The 14963-nt window shown below is 40.5% G+C and overlaps 1 long non-coding RNA gene across 1 annotated transcript in view; it reads right to left on the reverse strand.

Moving 5' to 3' along the window:
- Positions 1 to 14963, reverse strand: part of LOC141278083 (uncharacterized) — a 145225-nt gene extending 130262 nt beyond the window's left edge. The window contains exon 1 of the long non-coding RNA XR_012330341.1: positions 13241 to 14963. This is a non-coding gene — a long non-coding RNA (uncharacterized lncRNA). The remainder of the gene's footprint in view (positions 1 to 13240) is intronic.

Below are 14963 nucleotides of genomic sequence, written 5' to 3' on the forward strand. Positions count from 1 at the left end.
TCTTCATGTTTGCAGAGAGGCAAAAGATGAGCTGTAAGCAAGGGAAAGCTAGCCAGGTGGGATTTAAAAATTAAAATGCGGGAATTCTGTCCGATTCTAAAGGACACACCTTAATCAAGAATTACTTGGAGTAACCGATTCCTAGTGTTTTACAAGTCTTTTATTCCTCAAAATGATCTCAGTATGCAAATAAATCATATGCAAATGAGCTTTGGATGAAGATATGAAAAGAAAATATGCCAATGAAAATAAACTGAATGGAGAGAACTAGAAATAGCCAAAATAGGCTCAAACCTCTTTTTTGCTAATTAATTCAGCATGCAACTCACATTCCAGTAGTAGCAGAGAGACTGAGCCCACACTCAAACTGTCAGTGAATCCTAAACCAAAACTGGAGTCTGGGCTCTCATTAGGGTCGTGCTAGCAGAGCCGCACAATGAACTGACTTGCTGCCAGGGCACCAGTGTTCTCTCTTGCAGAGCTCCTGTGGGGAAGAAATCTGATACCACTTCACAGTGGCAAATGCTATTACTTCCAGTATTCATCCCACGGAATTCATCAATCTTTGTTTGTATTTCTAACACTAGTATATTGAAGTCCTCGGGAAAAATATGCGAAGATATAAATGAAGGCAAGACTCCAGGAAAGTTTCTTTTTTTCCTTCCCTTCTTTAGTTTTTGCTATTAATTCACATGAGAACGTGTCTCAGAACCGCTTGTCTTCAGTATGTCCTAGAACTAGCTCCCTTTGGGTTAATTTGGCAGAGATTACTGAGGGAAGAATCATGAAAACACTCTTTAGATGTGAATTTGTCATCAAGGACAGACCAACAGGATGGAGAAGTAATGATGCCAAGTTCACACCTGCTTGTCCCTGTGTCAAGGTAAGGCAACGTCATGGTGTCGGACTCTGGATGTCCATGGTCATTTCATTCAACGGGCTTTCCTACCCATGTCACATGAAGCAGTTTGGGGCAACACATTTCCAGTATCAATGGGGACTAAGACTTGGGCTGCTTAATGACCATAAAGAAGTAAACGCACAACTCAAGCCAATCTTGTTAGAATACAGCCTGCCCAGCTAGCAGGCTGGTAAAGAGTTCCCTTTCCTAGAAGTCAGGAGTCTGGTGTTAGTTAGCATGGGTATACACCTAACTACTCCAATCTTTTCCCATCTAACCCTTTAACTTAACTGCAGAAACTGGGTGTGCAATTTTATAAATACTCACAAAGCTGAATTTATTGCTCACGTTGTTAAATTTTTATTTGATTTTTCTGTTAAAGCTTTTATCTGACTATGAATTGCCTATTTCTCATGTAATTTTGCAATTACATACTATATATATTTAATTTTTCTCATTTTTCCTCAGTTGAGCAATACAAATTGATCCATAACTAAGTGTATTGATTTTTCTTCTGTCATGTCCAATCTGTTGTTAAACTCATCCAGTGACTTATTCCAGGATTATATTTTAATGGAGAAAATACATTTGTAGTCTGATAATATACTCTATTAGACCTGCATGTTCTATTGTATTTTTCTAATCTCAGGTTACAGCTTCGAACCCTGCAGTCTGTAGTCACACGTTCTGTTCAGGTGTGACATGGGTCAGACCGTGACATGACTTAGATTCACTACAGACACGACACTTGGCAGATGGGGGTCTCCCTGTCCTCCTCCAAAGGCTCTCCTATCTGAGGATGATACCCTTTGCCATCACCATCTGCCCTCTCCTGGTTATGAATGACACCAGTGTGTGACCATTAGCACCCCCAGTTCCCAGGGCAAGTCTTTTATCAATGTGTCTTAGTCCATTCTGTTACAGCTGCCCGAATGCACTGAGACAAGGATTAGCCTACATGTATTGAAAATTAAAATTACTACCATTTTCCCCATAAGACTGTGTCTTCGATGTCAGCAAATATATCTTGGCTGACTGTTCTCCACCAGTGTACCCTCATCTATGGCACAAGATAGTTTTTATTGACTATTAGTTGAACAAATACTCTCCCTCCTCTGACCATCTTAAGAACATTGTCTATCAATGCTCTCACACCCATTCTTCCCTAATCAGCACAGATTGTGTATTCATTATCCTGTACCATACAAGGTGCCTAGCAGTTACAAAAATGTTGGAAGGTAGCTCTTACCCTCTCAAGGAACTTACTGTGTCCGGCGAGAACAGGACAGCCCTTGGCTCACAAAATGAGAAGTTTAGGGAGAAGAGCCACTGCAGGCATACCCGGGTTTAGCACCCGTTCATGTCTCTGACCCACTTCACCAGTTTGCCTCCTTTCCTGGCTCCATATGGCAGATTTTGGTATCATTAGTCTCCTATCTCTATGACAGCTAGTCCAGAGGAACAGAGAACTTCTCTACTCAAAAAACACACATAAAACTACAGGTCTCAGGTTTCACCTGCCCTATGGCCTTGCCTTGCATATGTTCTTATCCTGAACCAACCACTCTAGCTCGGGGGCTGGACCACTGCTGACTGGTTTCCTTCAGACTTGTGCTCATTTCTGGATCCTGCCACCGGACTCCACACCACCTGTGAATGTTAGTGAGAATATGGTAGGCTGGTGTTTCAAGGACTCTCATGTGCTTTGTATTCACTTGAGAAGCTTATTAAAATGTGGATCCAGATTCAGCAGATCGAAGGCAGGGCCTGAGATTCTGCATTTCTAACAGGTGCGGATGATGTGATACTGCTGGCTGGTGGCCACCCTCGGTCCTAGAGCAAAAGAGTGAGGAAGTATTCCCAAGGAACAACTGGGAGATTCCTGCTCCAAGAAGTGGGAATGGATGGTGAGTGGCAAGAATAACAAAATGTGTTCAGTCTAAGAGCTGAGTGAGTTGAGAAGAAGGAGAGCTTAGAGTAAAGATGCCCAGAGTGCTTCTAGGCAGCGTCCCCTCCACAGCGTGGGCTGGAGAGCCAGCTGCCTGCCTGCCGTGGAGCCAGGGCTGCCACTCATAGCAGCAGTGACCTTGCTTCTCTGGGCCTTGGTAGCTTCCCCTGGAAAACTGAGGCAATGTCACTTTTATGTTATAGGGCTGTCACGAGGATTAAACAATTAATATTTCTAAAATACTGAGAACAGTGCTGGGCATACAGAATGTACTCTGTTAGGTTTCTCAAATAAAAATAAAGCTGGGGCTATAAAGAAGTAATTATCAGGGGTGATTTTTAAAAAGGCAGTATCTAAGGCTGGAGGCAGGGAGGCTTGTGAGAGAGAGGTGACTGAGTCTCACCCCAGGGTTTCTGACTCAGTAGATCTCAGGATGCGCTTGAAAAATGGCATTTCTAATGAATTCTCCACTGATGCTGATGCTGCTTGTCTAGAGGCCCAACTTTATGAGCAAGTGGGCTGGGACCCTGGGTCTCAAACTTGAGTGCATGTTGGATCAGGGCCGGGAAACGGATTAAACACATAAGTGGAAAAGATCTTAAACTCTGTATGATGGTATAGTTTAAAGTCTAGGCAGCTGAGAAAATTATGCTCTGTCACGCTTTTTATTCCTCTAACAGTTTTTACCCCTACGGCTTCTAATGCACAGTGGTGGTATAGGACAAGAAATATGACAAGGAAACAGAAGGACTTCCTTTGTATTATATAGACTTGAACTACCTTTTCAGATTTTAAGCTCAAGAAATAGAACTCTTTCTCCTGAAAATCCTGATGATTTAATATTTTATTCAGTCTTCTAATTTTGTAATAGAAGTAGTCTAATTCATCTCCAGGTGGGATAGACTCAGTAAAGGAATGGGAATTAGGAGACATCTCTTCCACTTAAATCTCGGCCTCCAGCTCGTGGCCTTGCATACACCACTCATCCCCAGGAGAGCCAGGGTTCTCATCTGACAAATGAAGAAGTAAACTTAATCATCTTTATATTCGACACCTCCTTTGGTGGCTCTCAAGACCCAGCAGTTCACTTTCTCCAAGAAAGACTCTAACTGTACAAAAGTAGAATTTGAGTAGCCCCTTCTGTTCCTACTCAGAAAACAGAAATAGGCTTTCTAGTAATAGGACCCTTGTTCTAATTTGGGCCATCTATGTTCCTCCCAGGAATTTGGAATTTACACTGAAAAACAATAGGTACAGATTTCTTGGCTGCACTACCATGGCAATGACAAAACCCTGAAGTGAAGACTTATAAGGTAGGCTGGTGCCCCTACACTTAAGGATGGGCTTTTTAAATTTCCCAAATCTCATCAAAAACCCTTTCCCTATACTAATTTTTTTTGATTATATTAACTACAGTAGAGTCTTTTGAATGCAACACAACAATAGCAAACTTTATTTCTGCGATCTCTTCGTTCTCTGATAAATTTTTGTAACTTTGAATATGGATGGATTACACTGAACTTCTAATAGCTGTAAATATACTGAATAAAGGAAATTATAAGTATGCATGATATACCATGGTCTTCATTAGAGCCTTATCCCATCCCACCCCAACTTTCCAAAGAATTCTTGGAAATATGAGAGGTAATTGAATTTTCCATCAAATATGGGATGGAGATTTGAGTACTTTTATGTAAATTTCAAAGGACAGAATGTCCTGAGAGTGTAAAGGTTTGGCAATAATCCACTGCAGTGGTATGCTGAATACATAATAAACTGGAAAAACTCCTGAAATCACCTCCACTTTTACAAAATGCTTTTTGGAGTGATAGTTCTTCTAACCCCAGTAACTTATAATGATCGTTTTCTTCCAATCCTAATGGCTTACATTTTTTCCCTAGGAGAGCTCAGCTTAGTAATCATTTTTTTAAATTTTTGCTCTATTTTTTAGTGTAACTATACCTCTAGGAGCAAGAATGTGTCTTTCAACCTTTCTAAAAGGGACTCTTCAGGAAAATCCCAGGCATTATTGGTAAGTGGATGTAATTTTAAATAGTCAGCTAGAGAACACAGCATAAAGACCTAGAGAAAATAACATCAGATTTGTTAACAACTTGTTTGGAAAACTTGAAATTCTAACATGCATATAATGGAAGGAGGATCAAATAAAATAAATAAGCATTAATAGTCAAACAAACAAAACTCCTTAGTCCAAAGGGACTAGTGCCACCAAATAGATGCTGTTTTTTCTAGACCCTGTTACTCTCGTGTGTCTTATAAAGAATTCATGTCTCATTCCAAATCTAATTCTACCTCTTCTCTGTAAGAATCATTTGAAGAAGCTACATTAAAAACTGGCTGAACAAGAGAAGTGCTTATTGAACATTTGCTACATAAAAAACACAATGCTAGTTCTTATGGACAATAAAAATGAACAAACAAAACACTGAACATGACAGGTTTTATGTTCTAAGGCTTCACAAGCCATTGATAAATCCATGAGAAGCAAGAGAGGAAGCGAATGACCTCCACAAAGGTAATTTTGGGATTCAAGAGAAGCTGAAGTATTTCAAAGCAAGCATTTTAAGGATGAAAAGGGACTCTGACATACAGGTTAACAGGAAGGCAAAGTTTTTCCAAGTGGATGGAATAAACATAATTAAATGTGTGAAGACGAGAGTAGTTTCAAGGAGCTTGTGGGTTAAGACATAGGGTGATCCACTTAGAGTTTAGAACATTTGTACATGGCAGGAGCACGCATCAGAAAAGACAGGGAAGGAATTGCTAACTAAAGAGGATGACTTTTACATGATATGCACAGCAAGCTTCTGAAACAGCACAGGGTCAGGGGACAGTGAGTGTTAAGTGTACCTCTGGCAGTGCTTCCTTGCCTTGAACAATTCCAACTTACTATGCTAAGTCTTTCCAGTGCAGAAATAAACAGAAATAAACTCACAAGGATATGCTGTGAAGATCGGGGAACATTTCTATTTCTATCTATCCTTAATAGATCAATATTGAAATGTCCTTTGTAGGAAATCTGTCTCAAGCTGATCCTTCTTCTCAATCACAGTAACAGCCCTATTAGGACATGCCTATACACATAAATAAATCATAAATAAGTCATAAAGTCTTTAAAGTCTACCACCAAGGCCATTAAGATCTTTCTCTTTTGACCTTGGAGAAAACCTTTCTCCACAACAGGGATTCAGTCCCTGTTGTACAATGAGTGTGAATCATTGCTTAAGTATATACTAACAATCGAAATACTTTGAGTTCCAAACTTCAATCTGCTTTAGATTTGTTGTATTATGCTGGGAAATGCCTTTGCATTTCTCTTTTCTGGTTCCTCCATCACTAAAATGGTGTTAATAAAAGTCATCACCTGTCTGCCTTCCAGGGATGTTGTGAAGATAAACTCACATCTTTAGTCAAGCACGCAGCTAATAGAATTCTCAATAGTAACTGTATTAATAACCATGACAGCAGCAAGGAGACGTTATTATGCTGTGGGTATTATAATTTATTGGCCTGGGAACTCAACTGGAGGTCTGCAATTACAGAAATCTACGAGGAGGTGAAGTTTTCATTGGCACTCTCTTTGGAGACGTCTGTTTCTCTAGCTTTTCCACAGAGATTAGAAATGTTTTTCTGCATTTGGGAAGGTGGGGAAAGAGTTTATTCTCTCTCACAGCCTTACATTTAATAATAAATGATGGTACATCCTGCTTACATCCACGCATAATACACTTTTTAGGATAAAATAGACTGGTCACCTTATTTTTCTTAGTATTTGTCTTTTAAAACATTGACAGAAATTGTAATGGAATGCACACAGGATCGACCCATCTGTAGGCAGCAGGATTTGCTGAAGGCTAAAGCCCTATAGCCTTTCCTTGACATGCCTCCCGGTATGACATTTTCAGGATTCAGTCTTCAGGGATGGAGGCACTGTTCTGTGAGAGAGCCTCACACACTGGTAGGGTCTGTTGGGGTGGCAATACGGCCAGAGGAGGTGGGGAGGTACAAAGCTGCTCCACCTACGTGGGTCTGCAAGGGCCACACGAGCCAACTGCTCTAACAGACGCTCCCAGCAGCTTTGCCCAATACACATTTCCTTCCTGCTCATGTGGCTCTTCAGGCAGTGTCTCCAGGACAGCCTCCCTTGTGATGTTCCAGAGACCCAGACCCCTCTACTGTGTGCTGCTGCTCTCTCCTGTGACCCCGAGTCCTTCCTTCAGCCTTCAGATAGGGAAAGAGAGGGTGAGGACTCCGTGAGAAAGGTTTGGTGGCCTGACCATGAAATGCTAACATTCCCCAGGCCAGAGCTCAGGTGGATGACCATCTCTGACTTCGAGGGCAGTGGGGAAATAGTTCTTGCTGTGTTTCCAAAAGGTAATCTCATCAGTCTCTTTCACAGGCCCTAGGATATAGTAAGAGCGTGTATAGGTTTTGCTGTCAGACAAACCACATATCTGGCTATTCTACTAGCCATGTGACCTTGGATGACTTGTTTGATATGCTACATAATAGCTGTCCACTCCTCTTTGCCTTCTCTCTCTCTCCCACTTTCATTTTTTTAAAAAATATCTCAGCCATTTTTTCTTTTGGGACCTTCCTCATAGGGTTGTGTTGAGAATTATATTCAGTAAAGCATATAAAAATCACCACTGTGTCTGGGACCAGACATGCTCTTAAGGACTCATTACTTCCCATTATTTTTATGTACCCTGGAAATCTTTGGGGTGGTGGTAACCAAAGTGGGTCCAGACACCTGAGTTTCTCTCTTTGTCATATGACTAGAATGAGTTTAAAAAGTTTCAGACTTTTAGGCATCAAATAATGATGATATTAAATGTGTATTAAACTACACCCATGGTCCTGAAAGACAGTATGTAGAGAAAATTGGAGGCTGCAAAATTCAACTGTAGTTATAGCATTCCTTACATATGTCGTTTCCTTTCCAAATGTTTTGAAGAAAATGTATCAGTGTAAGGAAATGAGCCATTTTAAAATAATAAACTGCATGAGATCCTAGTATCTTTTGGGATTTGAGCTTATATGCTCTTCAGCCAGTCTATCTAGACTAATTGAATCCGCTTAATTGAGCTACAAATCTATGAGGATGAGTTCTTAAGGGATTTTCCAAACATCCTGCTTACAGATAAATCAGAATGATTACAAAGTAGTCCTTCTGACTGTGCTTGGCTGCAGGAGACTATGAAATGAAAAACAAGATGAGAGGAAATGTGCACACTCTAAAATATGGAAAAGAGTTGGTGCAGGTTCAGGATTAGCTGTGCACAGATGTTGCTGTTGGCTCCTGGTTAAAGAATGTTTTCTCACTTTAAATCTGAATGATGATCTTATGTCTCCTGGAAATGGGACATAGATTGAGATATTTTCCCTATCAATTGGCCTTCTTGCTCTACTACTAAAATGTTTAAAGTGTTCTGAACAAATAGTAATTAAAGATGCAATTCTTTTGGAAAGGAAGATAAGTCACAGAACCCTGAAGTTAATGTAATTTCTCAGCACACTTTATCATCAGTATTCTGAGATCTACCCACAGCTAAAATTCATGGAATGAAGCTTTCTGAATTTCAAAATGCTTATTATTCTACCAGAAAAACAAAAAAGAGATGTGGTTAAAAACCAGGTGTTAAGAGGCCAGCTGACATCGAAGTTTGGCTGTTCCTTGGCATTTTAAACACTATGAATGATGTAAACTCTGTTTTCTGAAAATGCTTCAAGGAAAAGAATTAGTGGTCTAATCTGATCTCTAACCACTACATCCTTCCCATTTTCATTCACTATTTACAGATACAAGAAATGGAAGTCACGTATTTATAATTTGTCAAGCCAAAATATAATGAATTCCATTGTTAGATGAAATTTCATTTGTACACCTGAACAAATGACTTTGTTTCTTTAGCTTCAATATTCTGGGTTGTAGACTTTCCTATATTTTAACATGCAACCTAGCAGTAAAAGAGATTAGTTTTTCTGCAAAATATTAATGTTGGTACATTTGAATATTCTATTTCTTAACAGTAGAATATTTTCTTTGAAAAATTAAACTTCAGTATCAAAATGGGCAACCTAAGTAATGGGTTTATAAAAACAGAATCCATCCTCTTCCCAAACACATGTTACCTATAAGAACATAAAGAGGATCTACACACAAGCTTTCCAAATAATTTTTTTTTACAGTTTATTTTAAATATTGATCATAAACCAGGTTGGGAAACTCATACCTGGCTTGAAGGGGATGTCTTTGAGACTTAAAATGTTCCAATGAAATATTATCCCCTGACACAGTTAAATTAAATTTCATAAAGTTCATCCACTAGCCTCTTGGCCTCTACTTCCAAATTTGTTTTATCATATGTACCATAAATTGAAAAGCAACAGGAAAAATCATGCTGAGCAGCTGTCCTGCTTACATAAAAATTATGAGAATGAAATTAACTACAGTTTATGATTCCGTTTCAGTCCTGATGATGAAGAAGACACATTATAAAGGAGATTTCCATTGCTGCCATTTACAAATACCCAGGAGGACAATGTGTTGATGGTGTAAAACATGTTCTCTACACACACATAAGTAAGCGGAATAAGGCATTTAGATTCCACAGACTGCCTATGAGAGGGACTAAAAGACCTTGAAAAACCAATGTTTTCTCACAAATTCACATAACTCCTTAAAATTGCCCCTATTACTTACAGCTTTGGCTCATATCATTTTAGGGCCTATGAGATCTTTAGTTTAAAAAATATAATAGCTTATATTTGTAGGGTGAATTGCATATAATGAAGCAGTTTCATACCTATTCTCTCTTATGATCCTCATACCTTAGTTTTATAAAGACAAGGGTGGAAGAGAGTTCTGTGGAGATGAATGGGCCCTGAAAAGCACATGACTGAACCCAAGGATTTTAATCTAGGCTGCTCTCTCTTTTATGATGACAATGATATCTTTACTCATATTTCATTGTATATATTAATGTGTCTTATCTGGAAAAGCTAGGAAGGTTCATTTTGATGGAGGGAAAAAGGAAATAATGCAAAGCACTGATCCATGCCAAGAAAGACAGGTCAGTTTGAATGGGAAGCTCAGGAAAAGAGACAAGGTGACAAAAAGTAGAGGAGAAAGGACACCTTTCAAATACCCTGAACAAAATAATTCCACTTAAAACAACTAAAAATGCTGGAAGAAAATTTAAACACGCACACTCACACACACACACACACACACACACACATTGCATTACTCAGTTGTCAAGAAAGTGAGGCATTCTGAAAAATGAAAACAAATGTAAAAATGTGAATCCAAGAGAAAGCAAAACATTGATTCTGCATTTCACTCTTAGATATCTGATAAAACCTGGTGAAATGAGTTTTGATTTAAAAGCTGAAGACAAAGAAGGGGCATGACCAAGGGACAGAGTCTGAGAGTACCCTAGAATCTACATCTCAGTATAATGGTGCTCTGGAGACAAACCTGACCCACAGATTAAAACAGGAAAAGGTCTTGGCCCAGGCTAGAGGAAAAATAAAATAACCTCTTAGAATTCATAAGACAAGCCAACCAACATATGAAACTAAGTTCTGAATTTACACCATCTATGTGGAAAACAAAACATCTCCCAAAGAAATGTATTCTTGCCCTAGGTTTATGGTACACACAAAAGAATGTGTTCTCCTGTTTGGTGTTAGGGTAATGCTGGCCTCATAGAATGAGTAGGAATTATTAATTCTGCTTCTATTTTCTGAAAGAGATTGTTGAGAAATGGTATTTTTTTCTTTAAATATTTGGTGGAAGTCACCAGTGAAACCATCTAGATCTGCTGCTTTCATTTTGGAAGGTTATTATTAATTCAATTTCTTTAACAGATATGGCCCTATTCAGATTATCTTCATCTCTTCATGGGAAGTTTATTACATTGTGTCTTTCAAGGAATTAATACATTTCATTTAAGTTATCTAACTTTAGGTCATAGAGTTGTTTATAATATTCTTTTATTATCCTTAATGTCCATTGGATCATTAGTGATGGCCCTAATTTCATTTCCAATATTAGTAACTTTTTCTTCTTGTTTAGCCTGGCTAGTGGATTACCGTTTTATTATCTTTTCAAATAATCAGGTTTTGATGTCATTGATTTTTCTATGTTTTCCTGTTTTCAATTTCATTCATTTCTGCTCTAATTTTAATTCTTTACTTCTATGCTTTTTAAATTTGTATTCCTCTTCTTTCTCTTGTTTCATAAAGGAAGATTACGTTATGGATTTTAGCTCTACCTTCTTTCTGATACGTGAATTCAATGCTATGAGTTTTCTTGTAAATATTGCTTTTGCTGCATCTCACAAATTTTGATGTTTTATTTTTAAATTCAAATTTCAATTTGACTTTGAAAAAGTTTAATTTTTATTTATTTGGTTTAAAATATTTTTAATTTCTCTTGAGACTTCTTCTTTGACCCATGTGTTTTAGAAGTGTGTTGTTTGATCACCAGTATCCTACGTTTTCCAGTCATCTGTCTGATATTAATTTCCAGTTTAATCTCACTATAAGAGTCTACTTTATACTATGTCTATTCTTTTATATTTGTTAAGGTATGTTTTATGCCACAAAATACGGTCTATCTTTGTGACTGTTCCATGTGAGCTTGAAAAAAAATGGGTAATCTGATGTTCTTGAAATCCAGCGGATTGATGGTGCTGTTAAACTATATCCTTACTGATCTTGTGCCTGATTTATCTGTCCATTACTGACTGAGGTGTCTTGAAATCCCCTGCTATAATAGTAAATTTATCTATTTTTCCTTATAGTTTTATCACCTTTTTTTTCATTTATTTTGATATTCTGTTGGTAAATGCATATACATTATGGATTGTTATGTCTTCTTGAAGAACTGACCCCTTTATTGTTATATAATGTCCCTTTTCTTTTGACATCCAAACGGTTTATTTACATGATATAAAAAGCATATTTTCAACAGTGCATCAAGTATCTGAGAATAACATTATTTTTAATAAAAACAAAACCTTCTGGAGAGACCCTCCCTCTTTCAGGTCAGGCAGCTCAAATGTCCACCATGTCTAGCAGTGCAGAGACATGGAGCTCAGAGGCAACTTCCACTTCCCCTGAACTTGGGATCAGCCTTTCCAAGTGCTTCAGAGATGTGCCTGTTGCCTCTGACAGCTGCAGTGGCTCCTGTCCTTTCATCCTGAGGGCTAGTAGTTGCAAATGTTTTCATCCCAGCTCCAATAGTCTAAGGCAGAGATGGCCAGAATCTGAGGAAGGTCAAGGGGAAGGGAAGTTGCATCTGTAAATGCTCCTGAGTTTTCAGACAACCACTGCTGAAATTGATCTTCAAACCTCTTTCTCCAACAGCAGATTCTGGACAGATGCTGGGTAGGAGCTCCTGGCCAGAGGCTCCACACACCACATTTTCAGCACTGGGAAGCCTCCCCTCTTGGCCAGGCTCCACACTCATCTTCCCTGAAAACTGTTTGCAGAAGGATGACAAGACTTTATCCCCAAACTCCCCTGACTTAGCTGTTGTGCCTTCTGTGTCTGGCTGGTACCCAGGACAAAGGAACATCATAGTCTTTCAAGCGATTTTTTAACAGAATATACACATATCTGACCATCTTCACTCAGTGCCTCCGATACAACAAAAAGCCAGAGGGCCGTCCAGTGCCCCAGCCTGTGGTTGATGCACAAGGCAATGACCTCCTCCTGTGGGATCTGGCAACCGAGGACCCTGCCTGAGCCAAGAGAGAGGCCTGGCAGGGAGGGGTTTGGGGGAAGGGCAGTGCATTTTTTTCCAGACTTACACTCTGCAAAGCGGGTTCTGACCTGTGACTGGAGGATGGGCTGCATCTGGCGAGAGCTGAGGCTCTGGAGGCACAATGGACTGGACGACCAGGGAGCGCAGGGGGGCCCAGGAAGCCGCAGGGCGGCAGGGCCATCCATAGAAGCCAACTACAGCCCGCCCCGGCCAGGCCGAGTGCTCTGGGGAGTGCTGGTGAAGGTGAAGAAGCAGCCACCTGCCCACCCACCAGTCCCAACCCAGCAAACTCAGTGATGGGCCAAGACAGGTCGCAAGCTGCTCGGAGGTCAGGCCAGCCCACTGTTCAACAGTTCATTAACGGTGTTGGGCTCCTGGGACGAAACCCGCCAGCAGCCTTTCTTCCGTCACGAAAAACCTGCCACTAAACTCCTGGCTAAGCCCATTTTCCTCGAATGAAAGTCTGGCTGCAAAGGGGCCCCGGGGCAACGGGAGACCAGGCGTCGCTCGGCCTGTGAAACCTCAGTCGGGCATTGGAAACCATTCGTGCCATCAGAGATCTCAAAACCGGCATAACTGGAAACCAGCTTACCTGAAACCAACTTCTGCATCATCAGAGCATCTTCTCCTCCTTCTCTTCTCCCCTGCGACCGCACCGGGCTGGGCGCAGAACCTCGTGTTTGCGCTGAGAAGAACGACATCCTGCAGAAGAGATGCTGGAGCGCCGGACACCGTGGAAACCCTGAGCTTTTACCACACGCTGCACTGTTTCTTCCAAAAATAAAATCTGACCAAATTGAAGTGGCCGCGTGGCCTGAACTGTTCTAAGGAACCACAGGAAGATGTTGAGAAACGCCAGGCGGCCGGCGGTCTGAGAGGACTAGCGGGCTTCGGCTTCTGACCCGATGACTGAGGGTTATAAATCCGGGGAGCACAAATCAGTCCTCTTCCCGAAGCAGCCTGCTCAACCCGGGAGCTCCCTTCACCTTCGTGCCCGGCACGCCACCCGCTGCCCTGGGGCCACGGCCCAGCCGGAGGCGCAGGCTGCACGGCTGCCACACGGCGAGCCCCTCACAAAACCCAGGGCAGGAAAGGCAGCGGACTGACTTCCGATCCCCGACTTCCGGTCCGCCCTGCATACTGGGGCCCGGCGTGCTGGGTCGCTGCGCTCAGGTTCTGCTCCCCAGCGAGGCAGGCTTGGCCTGCAGTGTCTCTCGTTATCGCTGGTAATATAGGTGAGATTTACTGTATGGAATTGGTTCACGTGATTATGGAGACTGATGAGGTCCACAATCTGCAGGATGGTCAACAAGCTGGAGATCTGGGAGAGCAGATGGTGTGGCTCCAAGTAGGAAGGCCCTCAAGCTCCAGACCCAAGAAAAGGCTTGTTTCACTTGGAGTCCCAAGTAGCTGCAAACGGCAGTGTCCCAGTTTGAAGACTGCCAATAGAATTCTATCTTACCCAGGGAAGGGTCTGCTTTTTTTGTTCTATTCAGGCCTTCAACTGATTTGAGGAGGCCCACCCACATTGGGGAGCACCCTCTGCTTTGTTCAGTCTGTTGATTCAAATGTTAATCTCATCCACAATCACCTTCACAGACAAACTCAGAATTATATTTGACCAAGTGTCTGGGCACCTCGTGACCCAGTCAAATTGACATGACAAATTAACCATTACATCATCTTTTTAAAAAAATTAAATTGGAAAAAGAAATACAAATGAAAGAGAAGAGGAGGAAATGCATATGCAGTCCAATATCAAATAGGTTTCTAGACGATGGCTTCTTATTCATTTCTTGCTTATTCAACTATATTTAGCCACATTTTACTGGGTTTATTTTCTTAATCCCACTTGTCATGCTATTCAATGAGCAATGACAATGTGCAGGTATCGACAACTGTTGAAATTGTGGTTTCAGTACTGAAATATGCTCTAATTTGAAATTTTTATATTAATCAAAATTAATTGTCAAGATGAAGTTCAACAGACATAATGGACATGTGTAAACTACCTGGTTTATTTTATCAAAGTACTCTATATATTTAGGGGTCTTTATATAACGTTTTTAATCTTGACCACCTGTGAGATTCTTTTTACAATACAATTTACACCATTTTGAAAATATTACAGTTGGGGATAGCGAGATGAGTAGGACAGGAGACCTACTTTTAAGAAAGCTTAAAATCGAATACAGGTAATGCTAAGGATACCACCTGTGCATATCATACACATGTTAAGTGCTATGGAAAATAATATTTTATAAAGCTAAGCTTTTTATAGAAATATTAATAAGTATGAAGTTTAAATTTTACTT

The sequence above is a fragment of the Tursiops truncatus genome, chromosome 2, assembly GCF_011762595.2.
Source record: "Tursiops truncatus isolate mTurTru1 chromosome 2, mTurTru1.mat.Y, whole genome shotgun sequence".
Classification (NCBI taxonomy): Eukaryota; Metazoa; Chordata; class Mammalia; order Artiodactyla; family Delphinidae; genus Tursiops; species Tursiops truncatus.